Genomic DNA, 15,652 nt, shown 5'->3' with positions numbered 1-15,652 from the left:
CGACCAAGGGCAGTACTGGGAAGTAAGTTGTGTCTTATTGTTCCATGTCTTTTTTCTCAACAGAATTGCGCTCTTGAGTTGAAGTTCACACCAATAAAATACTGGAAACACTGGAAATTAGAAATAAGAAAAAAACAACAGAATGTTCAGCGGGTCAGGCAGCATATATAAAGAGAGGAAGTTAATGTATCAGATCAATGACCTCTCTTTGTATGGGTTTATTATAAAAGCAATGTTAATAGCTGTTCAAAACATGTACATGAAAGCTAGTTGAGCATATTATTAAGTAAAGCAGGGATAGTGCTACTTGAAGTATGCAGCAGACCAACTGTGTAAGCAAAAGGAAAAGACTTGTATTCATTTACTGTATTTTATAATCTCAGAATATAAGGAGGTCTCCAATACTTACAAACGTGATCTCATATAAGAGTGTGATTTTAAAGATCTGACATATGACCATGTCCTGTACCTGTGAAAGGCTCCATATGACTGAAAGAAATACGAACAGGTGTAGTCTGTTCACCCCCTCGAGCCTGCACCAACATTTAGTAGGATCATGGCTGATTCGACATTCCTCACATCCACTTTCCTGCTCTTTCACTATAAATTCTTAAATAATAGGAAAATCAAGGATATCTCAGCTGTAATTATATGCAAGGACTCTGCCCCACAGCTCTCTACAGCAAGGAATTCCGTGGAGGATTTGAGCTATAGGGAGAGATTGGATAGGCTGGGGCTGTTTTCCCCTGGAACATTGGAAGCTGAGGGGTGACCTTATAGAAGTTTATAAAATCATGAGGGGCATGGAAAGGACAAATAGACAAAGTATTTCCTTGGGGTGGGGGAGTCCAGGACTAAAGGGCATAGGTTTAGGGTGAGAGGGAAAAGATATAAGAAGAATCCTAAGGGGCAACTTTTTTATGCAGAGAGTGGTGCTTGTATGGAATGAGATTACATTACAGTGTGGAAACAGGCCCTTCGGCCCAACAAGTCCACACCGACCCGCCGAAGCGCAACCCACCCATACCCCTACATTTACCCCTTACCTAACACTACAAGCAATTTAGCATGGCCAATTCACCTGACCTGCACATCTTTGGACTGTGGGGGGAAACCGGAGCACCCGGAGGAAACCCACGCAGACACGGGGAGAACGAGCTACCAGAGGAAGTGGTGGAGGCTGGTACAATTGCAATGTTTAAAAAGAATCTAGATGGGTACATGAATAGGAAGGTTTGGAGAGATATGGGTCGTTTGCTAGCAAGTGGGACTAGATTGGGTTGGGATATCTGGTCGGCATGGATGAATTGGACTGAAGGGTCTGTGCTGTATATCTCTATGACCACAACCCTCTGAGAAAAGAAGATCCTCCTCATCTCAGTCTTAACTTGGTGTTGCTTTATTCTGAGATGATGCCCTCTGAGTGCTCAATTCTCCCATGAGGAGAAACATCCTCTCAGCATTTACCCCGTCAAGCCCCTTAGGAATCCTACACGTTTCAATGAATTCAACTCTCATTCTTCTAAACTCCCGTGAGTTTAGTCCCAAGCCGTGTAACCTCTGCTCATGAAACAATCCCTCTATACCAAGGATCATTCTAGTGAACCTTCTCTGAACTGGCTCCAATCAAATGATACCTTAGATAAAACTGCTCACAGTACTCCAGATGCAGTCTCACCAGCACCTTGCACAGTTGCAATAAGAGCTCCCTACTCTTCGATTCCAACCCCATTGAAATAAGGGCCAACATTTCATTAACCATCCTGACTACCATCTGATAGCTGCTTGCTGTGACATAGCTCAAGTTAGAGAGCTTGTTTCAGAAGTCTTGCGTAAGGCATGCAAACAATGTGAGAATCCTTCACAGCTGACTGATCATAACCAGTGCCTCGGTACTGGGGATGTGAGGACACTGATACTGCAGCAAATATTCTTCCGTTGGATATGCAGGATTTTGTGGAGGTCTCTCCAATGATTTTTTTTCCCAAGGATTTTGGATGCCTGTTGTGCATGGTCCATGGCTCCAACACATAGTCAAGAAAGATAACCTATACTGCCTAATAGAGCATAAGCCTGCTATTGAGTGCTTTACATCAAATACTCTGTTCCTCTGATGGCCAAAGCCTATACTGGCATAATGCAGCAATGTTCTTCATCAATGTCAGCCTTTGCTAAGAGGAGGTTCCCTAGGACTGAGATTCGATGCACATTTTCCAGTGGTTCGCTGTAGATGGCGATTTTCAGAGAATCATGTTGTGGAGTGGGAGCAGGCCAACAGAGTACCTTTGTCACCCAGATGCTTAACTTAAAGCCCATTACCTCATCCATCTCCTTGAGTGCACCGACAATGGCTTGCAGTGACATCCACATACTGCAACGCAATAACAGAGACTCTAATAGTCTCGGTTCCAGACTGGAACAGTGTAGGTTGAATGGTCTCCTATTCATCCTGTAAAACGGCTCCACTCCAGCCAGAAGCTTGACAGAAAATGGGGCAGAGTGTTGCAGTGCCAAAGATAGTGAAGATCATCGGAATGGTGACACAGCCTTGCCTTGACCTCCCACAAATGGGGTCTCTAGTGAACCTGGTGATGAGCATCACAGCTTGTAGGCTGCTGTGTCGCTGGTAGAACATGGTGACTAATTTCTGCAGGCACCCAAATTCGGAAAAAACATGTCATAATCCCTCTTGGTTGACACTGTTAAAAGGCCTTTGTGAAGTCAAGGTATTGTTTAGCTCTGCTGCTGCTTTCTGCACAGTTCTTGGATATGTCTTGCTGTGAAGATCACATCCACTTTTCCTGTTGATTGACAGAATATGTATGCTGTCTCTGATAGGAGCTCTTTAGGCACCGAGAGGAGGTTAGTCAGGAGTAATTTTGGGAACAGCAGAAAGATCGATATAGTTATCACAATTTTGTCAAACCAGAGTCTTAGCTGTGCTAATTTATCTGAAAGCAGTTTACTAAAAAAGATCTATTATTGGGATCACAGCTATTTTTCACCTTACCCTCAGAACCACTACATTATGGAAAGGATATGGCATATAGTTTCTTATTACAGCACAGAAATAGACCATTTGGTTCACACTGGTGTTTAGGTTCAACTTGACCCTCCTCCCATTTTTCTTCATCTAAATTTGTCGTTCTTAGCCTCTGTTGGGCAGCATGGTGGCTCATTGGTTAGCACTGCTGCCTCGCAGCGCCAGAGACCCAGGTTCGATTCCCACCGCGGGTCACTGTCTGTGTGGAGTTTGCACATTCTGCTCATGTCTGCATGGGTTTCCTCCCACAATCCCAAAGATGTACAAGTCAGATGAATTGGTCATGCTAAATTGCCCATAGTGTTAGGTACATTAGCCAGGAGTAAATGTAGGGTAGGGGTATTGATCTGAGTAGGCTACTCTTAGGAGGGTCGGTATGGACTTGTTGGGCCCAAGGGCCCACTTACACACTGTAGGGAATCTAATCTAATTGCCCCGGCATTGAATTAGAGGTTAGTGGACAGCGAAGAAGATTATCTCAGATTACAATGGGATCTTGACCAGATGGGCCAATGGGCTGAGAAGTGGCAGAAGGAGTTTAATTTAGGTACATGTGAGATGTTGCATTTTGGGAAAGCAAATCTTAGCAGGATTTATACACTTTGGGTGGCATGGTGGCTCAGTGGTTAGCACTGCGGCCTCACAGTGCTAGGGACTCGGGTTCAATTCCCACCTCGGGCAACTGTCTGTGTGGAGTTTGGACATAGTCCCCATGTCTGCATGGGTTTCCTCCGGGTGCTCCGGTTTCCTCCCACAGTCCAAAGATGTACAGGTTAGATGAATTGGCCATGCTAAACTGCCTGTAGTGTTAGGTGGATTACTCAGGGGTAAATGTAGGGGAATGGTTATGGGTGGGTTCTCTTCGGAGGGTCAGGGTGGACTTGTTGGGCCGAAGGGCCTGTTTCCACACTGTAGGGAATCTAATCTAATCAAAATCTAATCTTAATGGTAAAGTCCATGGGAGTGTTGATGAACAAAGAGACTTTGGAGTGCAGGTTCTTAGCTCCTTGAAAGTGGAGTCACAGGTAGATAGGATAGTGAAGAAGTCATTTGGTATGCTTTCCTTTATTGGTCAGAGTATTGAGTACAGGAGGTGGGAGGTCATGTTGCAGCTGTACAGGACATTAGCTAGGCCACTGTTGGAATATTGCATGCAATTCTGGTCTCCTTTCTATCGGAAAGATGTTGTGAAACTTGAAAGGGTTTGGAAAACAATTCCAAGGGTGTTGCCAGGGTTGGAGGATTTGAGCTACAGGGAGAGGTTGAACAGGCTGGGGCTGTTTTCCCTGGAGCATCGGAGGCTGAGGGGTGACCTTATAGGGGTTAACAAAAGTATGAGGGGCATGGATAGGATAAATAGACAAAGTCTTTTCCCTGGGGTGGGGAATCCAGAACTAGAGGGCATAGATTTAGGGTGAGAGGGGAAAGATATAAAAGGGACCTGGGGGGCAGCTTTTTCACACAGAGGGTGGTACGTGCATGGAATGAGATGCCGGAGGCTGGTATAACTGCAACATTTAAAAGGCATTTGGATGGGTATATGAATAGGAAGGGTTTGGAGGACGAGTTGGACCGAAGGGTCTGTTTCCATGCTGTACATCTCCATGACTCTATGACTTCAGAGACTCGCTGATGTGCTTTCTTCCTTCACATGCTTGCGGTAACAGTGCATCTCTGCTACATTTCTGCAGTGATTCCAGTAGCACCCCTCAGCTGTAATGACCTTTACAATCTCATATTGGGCTGGGATTGTGCTGAGGCCCTTCCTGATAGCACCCACTTCGAGGACTGAGTCTCCATTGAGGAAATCCTCAAAGACATCCTTCTGAATCATCACCTACTGCCTCTCTGTCCTCGATGAGCACCATTCCCATGTCAGCTGTCAGCCAGGTAGGAGCTTGCACAGGAGATGACATTGAGTATGCTGAGGAATTCATACACATCATGGCTGCTGGGAAATTGCTATATCTCCTGTTCCAATCCGTCCTTTCGATCATGGGTTTTTCGGTTCAATGTCAGCATCCTCTTTTTTTTTGTGGACCTGCTTTCAGAGCTTGAGATAAGCACAGACTCGATGCTGCCACAGGAATGGACTGCATGCTTCACAAACAATGAAACACATCATTCCAACCCACTGATTAAACTGGCCAGCTCTGATCGTCTCCTCATTGCTCCTGACTCTGTAGCTGCACTTCCTGAGCTCCGATCCTCAGCTTGCTGCTCTCTGTGTGGTCCTGCACTCCTGAAGAGCACTGAGGCCTGGACTGTGTATCAGCGACATACACATGCACAAGAGAAACTCCAACAGCAAAGCCTCAGCTGCACTTTCTGGATTCAATGACAGGGCCAGTCAAACAAATGTGAGTCTGGTCCTTCTTAAGCCAGCTCCACAATATTGAGACCAAACGTTTGCAAAATCAAATTTATAGGATTGCATTTGTCCAAATGGCTGAAAAAGGTTCTTCCCCCACCTCAGCTTTCAAATGGCCAACGTTCCAGGGTAGGACAGAGAAAGGCTACAAAGCTCTCTTTGAAATCCAACAGCTTTAATGACACTTCTGTTAGAGCCATTTGGTGGACATTAACTAGTGGGAGTGTAGGCAGCAGAGAGAGTGAGACAGCACATAAATCCTTGCCAACAGTAGGCTCTTCTGAGAATCCAGAAGGGGAAATAAAATTAAAAGTGGATGGAAAATCTGCAATACAGTAATGATCGGTACAAATTGGGATAGGCCTTGAGTAGATAAACTCAGCAAAGATGGTCACAACTAATCTAAAAGAGATCAGATCATTTAAAAGCCTGTTCTTCCCTCTTTTTCATTAAGTGACATCTCAAATGGATAGGGTAAATAGACAAATTCTTTTCCCTGGGGTCAGGGAGTCCAGAACTAGAGGGCATAGGTTTAGGGTGAGAGGGGAAAGACATAAAAGAGAGCTAAGGGGCAATTTTTTCACACAGAGGGTGGTACGTGTATGGAATGAACTGCCAGAGGCAGTGGTGGAGGCTGGTACAATTGCAACATTTCAGAGGCATTTGGATGGGTATATGAATAGGAAGGGTTTGGAGGGATATGGGCCGGGCGCTGGCAGGTGAGACTAGATTGGGTTGGGATATCTGGTCGGCGTGGACGGAATAGTGTGCGGTGTTTGCTTCTACTTTAGGAGGACTTCGATGGCTGTACTGTGTTTTCTGATGTCTGAAAGGAACTATATTAATGCAAATCCTTTCTCTCCTGATGATCACCAATAACTGAGATGAATCTGCGTTTGGTCCCAGCTGTGACAGGTTAACGCGCTAACAGCATGTTGCCATTTTGCTTTCTTCATTTTGTACGCATTAGATAACACAAACCTTTCAAAAACAAGTAACATTTCAATACGAGCAATAAAGAAATGTTGGAAATATTCAGTCAGCCAGCATTTGTCAAAAGAAAAACACAGCCACTTGACCTTTCATTAGAAAAGGTAACCTGTCTCTCTATGTTAATTTCTTCTTTGAAGACCCCTCATGAAATAATGTTTCTTTGACCAAGTTACTGCCATCTGCCATATTAATGCCTTATGTAGTTCCAGTTCTCATTTTCCTTGTATCTCTCTCTTGTGAGCCCCTTCAATTGAAGTTGTTGTTCCTGTTTTGAGATTTCTAATATCTACAACACAAAGGTTTATATTATATATTTCGTCTTTGCCCATCATCAGAAATCCTTGTTTGGCTGTACAAATCCACAGCAATTATAATTGAAATACAATGTAACTTTATACTGAATTTTGAAACTTGGTGGTGAATCAGATACTTCACAATGTCACTCAAAATTAAACAAAAGCACTTTGTGTACAAAGGACACCTCGCGTAATTAATATGTTCTTGTTATAGATGGGTACATGCAAATTCATGTCTGAATTGCAAAACATTGGTTGCATACAATTACAATCAGTAAGTGAGCTCCATCTATTGAGGTCAATAGCTGCAAAATAAATTAAATATAGCTTTAGGGAACTGAAATACTTGCTTTGCCACATAAAAAATTTGAGCGACTCAGTCCCAGCTAAAATAATTTTTTAAAATTTCAGTCACATTGGCTAGGCCAACATTTATTGTCCTTCCTTAATTACCCAGAGGGCAGTTAAGAGTCAACCACATTGCTGTGGGTCTGGACTCACATACAGGCTAGACCAGGTAAGAATGGCAGGTTTCTTCCCTAAAGGCCACGAGTGAACCAAATTTCCCCAACGCCTCATCCAGATTTTTATTGAATTCAAATTCCACCATCTGCCATAACAGGATTTGAACCCGGGTCCTCAGAATGTTACCAGGGTCTCTGTATAGTCTAGTGATAACCGTTATGGACTAGGCCAGACCACTCAAAACATTCTTAAGCAGGCAGCCCCAGACCATAACTTTGCAATTTGTTTCGGTAAGTGTATGTGAAAATTACCCAGAGTAAGATAACATGACTGACTACTAGATTTTAAAACAGACAGAACGTTATTCACAAAATTACACAATGAAACACAAAGAACAGAATAAAGAACCTCTACAGAACTCAGTCTATCCAAACTAGACTGAACCACACTGTTCCGAATATACACAACAGTCCCAATAAGCATATCCCCTTTAAAACCCAGTATAAGTGGAACAAATGCTTACAGGTTGAGGTTGAAGGGCAGAAAGAGAGAAAGAGAGAGAGAGAGAGAGAGATTTTCCACACAGTTCATTGTTAAACTCCGCACTAGTTCAAGACTGAACTAAACTGCTCAGCTAGAGAGTTTACAACTCCCCTTTCATTATATAGGTCACTTCTAAATTATGACCATTTTGACCTGAAGTCTCATCTGTTTACCTATAAACAAAAGCCCTCACAAAATCCTTTTCATTAATTAGAGTGGCATTTTCCCAACAGTGAATGTTAGGCAAACTTGCCGATAGGTTCCCGCTTTCTGTGTCCCTCCCTTCCTGAACAGAAACATCACATTAGCAGTTTTTCAATTTGTTAGAATTCTGGAATATTTCAACTAACTATCCCTGCAGCCATTTCCCATAAAACACCTGGATGTCTGCCTTTAGATCTGTTTTAGTTTGCTACATACATTGTCCCTTGTGATAGAGACTATAACAAGACCTTTCCTTCCTTGAGCACCTTGCTTGCCTGATATCTATGTAATATTTACAGTGTCTTCCTCTCTGAAGACTGATTCAAAATTTTGTCTCCACTATCAGTCATTTCCCTGCTCCTCATTACCAATTCCACAGCTGAATCCTCCAAGGGTTCCACTCTTTTTCTTTTCGTACACAAATGGAAGCTATTAGTATTTGTTTTCCTGTTTCTTGCCAACTTCCTTTCATAATCAATGTTTTTCCCTCATTGTTTCAGCTTTTCGGTCATCCACTGCTGATTCCTAAAAATTCCAAATCCACTGGCCTACCAATAGTTTTGCTGCTTTGTATGCCTTAGTTTTTGTTTGAATACTCTCCTTGATTCCCAGATTTTGAGAGAATTTGACAGGTTAAATGCAGAGAGGTTGTTTCCCCTGTGTGGGTGAGTCTAGGACCAGAGGGAATAGTCTCAGAGGAAGAGGTTGCCATTTTAAGGTAGACAGGAGGAGAAATTTCAGAGGGCAGTATATTTGTGGAATTCTTTACTCAGAAATTGAGTCGTTGAGTACAATCAAAGCTGAAATAGATTGATATTTAATCAGTGAAGGAATCAGGGTTATAAGGAGAAAGCAAGGAAGTAGAGTTGAGGAACTGCTTCTGTTCCTATGTATTTGGTCTTATGGTTTATGTGGAAAATTCTCTTCCCCAGATGGTCGTGAAGGTTACTCAAGGTTCAGTTTATTAGATTTTTGACAAAGGTGTCAATGGTTATGGGAGCAGATGGGAACTTGGAGGTATTCCTGTTCCTGCACATTATATTGTTAACCACGGATAATTCATCCATTTCACAGAGTCCTTCTTTCTGGAAAGATCGACAAAAAGGAAAAGGAGCTGCTTTGTTAAGGAAGGAAGGTATCAAAGTGTGATACAGGTGTGAAGGATTATGATGTGGAATCAGTGTGGGTGGAAATAAGGAGTATCGAGATATAAGTCACAGGTATGTCATCCAAAGGCCCCCGAGGAGTTGCCTGACTGCAAAACAAGGTATAAATCAGGAACTGATAAAACTCCCTCCCAACTCCAAAGCCTCTCTCCAAAAGAGAAAATGCTGGAAAATCTCAGCAGGTCTGGCAGCATTTGTAAGAAGAGAAAAAAGAGCTGATGTTTCGAGTCCAACTGACCCTTTGTCAAAGCTCAACTGAGAGAGAAAAAGAAAGTAGCAAAGGTGGACAGGGGGAGAGAGACAAACCTAAATCCTGTCAGAGAGAAGAGCAGTGCTTCCTCAGGGTAGGCATTCCTGGAAGAGAGGTGGCAGTAGGTTAAACACTGGGTAAAAGCAAATTGCTACAGATGCTGGCATCTGAAACCAAAAGAGAAAATGCTGGAAAATCTCAGCAGGTCTGGCAGCATCTGTAAGGAGAGAAAAAAGCTGACGTTTCGAGTCTAACTGACCCTTTGACAAAGCTATGACAAAGATCAGTTGGACTCGAAACGTCAGCTCTTTTCTCTCCTTACAGATGCTGCCAGACCTGCTGAGATTTTCCAGCATTTTCTCTTTTGGTTTCAGATTCCAGCATCTGTAGTAATTTCCAAAGCCTCCCTGTTGACTACCAATCCTTTGCAACCCCACATCTCCCCCCAGTCCCTTGCAACCTCTAATTTTCCCCATACCCAGCCTGGTAAGAATGCTCCCAGCTCCAGCATAACAACTGCTGGCTCCTGGAATGCAGCCTCCACTCCCAACACACAGCACTCCTGCTGCCAGCTCTCAGCATCCCCAGCAACTCTTTCCTTACTTACAATCAAAAGTCACAAGACACCAAGTTTTAGATCAACAGGTTTATTTGAAAACACAAGCTTTTGGAGCTTCCTTCCTTCTTCAGGTGTCATTTTTGACCTTGTCCACATCATGGCCTCCTTAATTACCCAACTGCTTGAAGGAAGGTATCAAGGTGGTGGTAGTAGTGATATAGATGCAAAGGATCATGATGTGGAATCAGTCTGGGTAGAAATCACAGGTCTAAGTGCTGACTGGTATGTGCTGCTGATAAGTTCATTAGTGGACCTATCAGCACTGAGATTAGAGGACAATAGACAATAGATGCAGGAGTAGGCCATTCAGCCGTTCAAGCCTGCACCGCCATTCAATATGATCATGGCTGATCATTCCCAATCAGTATCCTGTTCCAGCCTTATCTCCATAACCCTTGACTCCACTATCTTTAAGAGCTCTATCCAATTCTTTCTTAAATGAATCCAGAGACTGGGCCTCCACTGCCCTCTGGGGCAGAGCATTCCACACAGCCACCACTCTCTGGGTGAAGTAGTTTCTCCTCATCTCTGTCCTAAATGGTCTACCCCGTATTTTTAAGTTGTGTCCTCTGGTTCGGCACTCCCCCATCAGCGGAAATATGTTTCCTCCTGCCAGAGTGTCCAATCCTTTCATAATCCTATACGTTTCAATCAGATCCCCTCTCAGTCTTCTAAACTCAAGGGTATACAAGCCCAGTCGCTTCAGTCTTTCCGTGTAAGGCAATCCTGCCATTCCAGGTATTGACCTTGTGAACCTACGCTGCACTCCCTCAATAGCCAGAATGTCTTTCCTCTGGAGAGGAACTGTTCTCTCCATTTCTTTCCATTCAACCTGTGAGGAGGTATTTTTCACTGATTGGTCACTTCCATGAATAAATTTTTCTGAGGCAATTTGGAGCCTTTTGGATGCTGATTCACCCACCACTCCTCTATACAGAACAACCTCGGTTATCCAAACATCAATAATCTGAATTTTGGATTATCCGAACAAGATTCCTGTACACGCATTTCAATTGAAGTAGGAAAATTCTATCCCTCATCCATTTAAAGAATCTTTTTGTAAATTTGAACAGAAATATAAATGCAAGTATGCTTTAGTAAATAATTAACTTCAAATATATACTTGAGATGTGGCATTAGAGTTAAGTCTTACACTTTTTGTAAAAAGGCTGTCCGATACTTATTCTCCCTGCGGACAAAAGACATGGGCGGCACGGTGGCACTATGGGCGGCACGGTGGCACAGTGGTTAGCACTGCTGCCTCACAGCGCTGGAGACCCGGGTTCAATTCCCGCCTCAGGCGACTGACTGTGTGGAGTTTGCACGTTCTCCCCGTGTCTGCGTGGGTTTCCTCCGGGTGCTCCGGTTTCCTCCCACAGTCCAAAGATGTGCAGGGTCAGGTGAATTGGCCATGCTAAATTGCCCGTAGTGTTAGGTAAGGGGTAGATATAGATGTAGATGTAGGGGTATGGGTGGGTTACGCTTCGGCGGGGCGGTGTGGACTTGTTGGGCCGAAGGGCTTGTTTCCACACTGTAAGTAATCTAATCTAATCTAATCTAATCTAAAAGTTTATGACTGTGAACAACAAGAACAGCATATGTGCAAGCCTGAGTTGTGCGCTCTAACAGCAAACTCCCCCTCAACATTGACTGATGCTGTTTTGCAAACCCAACAAATTTTTTCCTCAGCTCATTCTCCGCAGAGTTAAGTCAATAAAATGCTCTTGCATTTTTCATTTCCATTGCTTTCTCCTCCCGTTATCCCATAACTCTTTTTTTCTGAACAAAAAACAGTTTCTTTCAGATGGCAAGAAAATTTAGTGTAACTTTTTTTTGATAGGGGAGAGCAAATCGTCGTGAGTTAGCAAACATGAAAATAAACTTGACGGGAGGAAACATGAGGAAAGCACTCCCCCCTAAAAAAAAATTGATGAGAGGAAAGAAACTGAAGTAAGCAAAAAAATCTTCCTTCCCTCTCGTGCTCCCCCTGTATTTTGCATCTCTCTCTCTCTCTCTCTCTAAGGGCCCAGTAGTTGCTGAGGAGGGAGAGACAACACTTAAAGCCTTATTCCAAACGTGGACAGAAGGGCCAAACTCCATTGGTGAGAAGGGAGTACCTTCCCTTGGCAACAAGGCCACATTTGAGCAGGTATGACGTCAAGGAGCCCAAGCAAAGCCAAAGTGAATGAGAGTCAGGGGAAAAATTCTCTGCTGGCTGGAGTCATACTTGGCAAATAGATAGATAATTCTGGTTGTTGGAGGTCAGTCACTCTCAGCTCCAGATCATCTCTGCAAGAGTTCCTCAGGTGCTTCATCAATGACCTTCCCTCCATCATAAGGTCAGTAGTGGGGATGTTTATGGATGACTGAACAATATAGAGCATAATTTGCCACTCACCAGTGACTGAAGCAGTCTGTGTCCATATACAGCAAGACCTGGACAATATCCAGGCTTAGACTGCTGAGTGACAAGTAACATTTATGCCACACTAATACCAGGCAATGATCATCTCCAACAAGGGTGAACCTAACCATTGCCTCTGGACATCCAATTACATCATCATTGCTAGATTTCCCACTGACAACATCTAGAAGATTACCATTGACAAGAAACTGAATTGGGCAAACCACATAAATACAGTGCCTACAAGACAGCTCAGAGACTAGGAATTCTGCAACAAGTAACTAATTTCCTGCATTCCCAAAGCCTGTCCACCAGTGATAAGACAAAGTCAGGAACATCAGCAATACAATCCAATGCCTAATGGTTGCAGCTCCAACAACACTCAGAAGCTCAAAACCATCCAGAACAAAGCAGCCCAGTTGACATGAACCTACTTACTACCTTAAACATTCATTCCCTCCACCACTGGCTGCACTGCAGTAATTCTCCAAGGCACATTCAACAGCATAAACCCAAGACCTTTACCACGTGGAAGGATATGGGGAGCAAATAAAACCTACAGGTTCTCCTCAAAGACACGTTCCAGGCACCTACCACACTCTCTGTGTAAAAAACTTGCCCCTCACTTCTCCTTTGAACTTTCTCCCTTTTACCTTAAATGCATGTCCCCTTGTATTTGACATTTCAACTCTGGTGAGAAAGATCCTCACTGTCAACCCTATCTATGCCTCTCATCATTTTATGAACTTCTATGGGGTCTCCCTCTGCCTCCGCCACTTCAGAGGAAACAACCCTAGTTTGTCCAGCCTCTCTTTATAGCTCATGCCCTCTAACCTGGCAAGCATCTTGGTAAACCCCTTCTGCACCCTCTCCAAAATCTCCACATCCTGTGGTGACTGGTATTGAACACAATAGTCTCATTGCAGCTTAATTAAACTTTTATAAAGCTCCAAAATCACTTCCTGATTCTTATACTCAATGTCCCGACCAATAAAGGCAAGCATGCCATATGCCTTCTTTACCACCCTATATACTTGTGTGACCACTTTGCGGGAGCTATGGACTAGCAGCCCAAGATCCCTCTGTGCATCGATGCTGTACACTTTCCCTTAGCATTTAATCTCCCAAGGTGCAACCCCTCACACTTGCAAGTGGTTCAAGGAGCTGGCTTACCATCGCCTTCTCAAGGCCGAGTAGGAATGGGCAACATGCCATAAACAAATAAAGAAAAGCTCTTGCCTTGACAATGTTCCAATCAAAGTCGTCTGTTACTTTACCAAAACTGGCTTGAGAATTTCCCCCAAGTTGAGATCCTACTCAGCATGAAATGAGTTTTCTTGAAATGAAAAAGAAAGTCAACTCACTCCAACAACCTTTTTTGTAAAGAAGAAGGCTAAGACGGGATTTGATAGAGACATACAAGATGATCAGAGGATTAGATAGGGTAGACAGTGGAAGTTTTTTTCCTAGGATGATGACGTCAGCTTGTATGAGGGGGCATAGCTACAAATTGAGGGGTGATAGATTTAAGACCAATGTCAGAGGCAGGTTCTTTATACAGAAAGTGGTAAGAGTATGGAATGCCCTACCTGCTAACGTAGTCAACTCAGCCACACTAGGGAGATTTAAACAATCCTTAAATAAGCATATGGATGATTTTGTGATAGTGTAGGGGGACGAGCTGAGAATAGTTCACTGGTCGGCGCAACATCGAGGGCCAAAGGGCCTGTTCTGCGTTGTATTGTTCTATGTTCTATGTTCTCTTCACAGATGCCACTCTGACCTGGAGCTTTTCCAACAACTTTTGTCCTTATTTTCCTGAAGCTACCTGTTTTCCCACTTTCTCCCTCCATCACTACCAACTCCATAAAAGAATCCAATTGCACTGTATAACTGAATGACCCAATGTATCTGACAGCCCTTACTTCCTCTTTGATCATGTTCCACCTGCCTTTCTCTAACTCTCTCATTTCTAAGTTGAGACCCTCTTCAAACACTCAGTATAATTATCAATTCAGCTAATTCTCATCATGACCTTGAAAATATCAAGTAGATCATTTAGAAGCTTTCATTGTGGAAGAGAGACAAGCCTCAGTTCAATACCCTGTCCACACTCATTGTTTGAGATCACGCATGAAGAATGAAAGAGAAAGTATTCACACAATAATAAAGGTTTTTTTCTGTAACTATCTATAAATTCACAACAACACAAAAGCCTCTTCAAGTTAATCGTTATGGCATAGCCTTCAGTTGATAACAGAAAGGTTAGTGGTTTAAGACAATCCAACAGTGGAACTTTTGCTGTTTGTTAGAGTTTTATGGTGCAGTGGTAGTGTCCCTACCTCTGGACATAAAGGTCTGGGTTCATGTTCCACATGTCGAATCATAAAATTGCTACAGTGCAGAAGCAGGTCATTTGGCCCATCAAGTCCACACCAACCCTCCAAAGAGCATCCCACACAGATGCATCCTCATCCTTGCATTTCCTATGGCTAATCCACCTAACAAGCATGTCCCTGGACTATTTAGCATGGCCAATCCACATAATCTGCACTTTTTGGACTGTGGGAGGAAACCAGGGTGCCTGGAGAAGACCCACGGGGAGAATGTGCAAACTCCATATAGCCACCTAAGGGTGTAATCGAACCCAGGTTCCTGGTGCTGTGAGGCAACAGTGCTAACTACTGAACACTATGTCATAGCATGTGGATTAAAAATAGCTAAAAGCCTCTTCAAAATAACCAGTCTGTCTTGGGTAAAGTTTACTCTGAGGCTAGACTATGGAAATGTATCAAATCACATCTTCAGTCCTGGAAGATTCATGTTCACTGTGTAACAGGCTGGGATCTGTTCACAATCCGTCTTCAGGAAGCACACAAGGAGGAGGCCTCAAAGGTGTTAGCGACTCCTGGGGACAACAGTGTAACACGGGTTCAATCAGAAGATCAACAGCTGCCCTGAATAATGCTAGTATTTCTCACTGTGCAGGAGTGGATTCAGAGAAGGGAAACTACTGCTGTGTCTGAAGATGGTTCAGTTCATGGAACAAGTGGTACTCAAGCACTTTTCTGTTGTTTCTATGTTGCTGGTTAATAGAATTCTGTGACAGCAGGCCCCAGAATTGATCTGTGGCCTTTGTTCATTCGGGCCCAACCACATGCAGAGCGAAGTTCCTGCCTCAATTCTCTGCACTGAGAGCAGACTGTGGGGAAATAATCCGGAGACTGTTAGTGAAAGTCCTGTCGCTGCTCTCTAATTTATACAATAATAAAGCTTGCAGCTCAGTTCGTAGCAATGT

At 43.5% G+C, this 15,652-nt stretch overlaps 1 protein-coding gene across 2 annotated transcripts in view; it reads right to left on the bottom strand.

Annotated features, from left to right (window-relative positions):
* The window catches only part of ptprn2 (protein tyrosine phosphatase receptor type N2), a 967,505-nt gene that overhangs the window by 745,343 nt on the left and 206,510 nt on the right, over nt 1-15,652 (bottom strand). The window lies entirely within an intron of this gene.

Source organism: Chiloscyllium punctatum, chromosome 8 (genome assembly GCF_047496795.1).
Source record: "Chiloscyllium punctatum isolate Juve2018m chromosome 8, sChiPun1.3, whole genome shotgun sequence".
Classification (NCBI taxonomy): Eukaryota; Metazoa; Chordata; class Chondrichthyes; order Orectolobiformes; family Hemiscylliidae; genus Chiloscyllium; species Chiloscyllium punctatum.
Note: the sequence above shows the minus strand (reverse complement) of the source record. Positions and strands in the feature narration are given on the sequence as shown.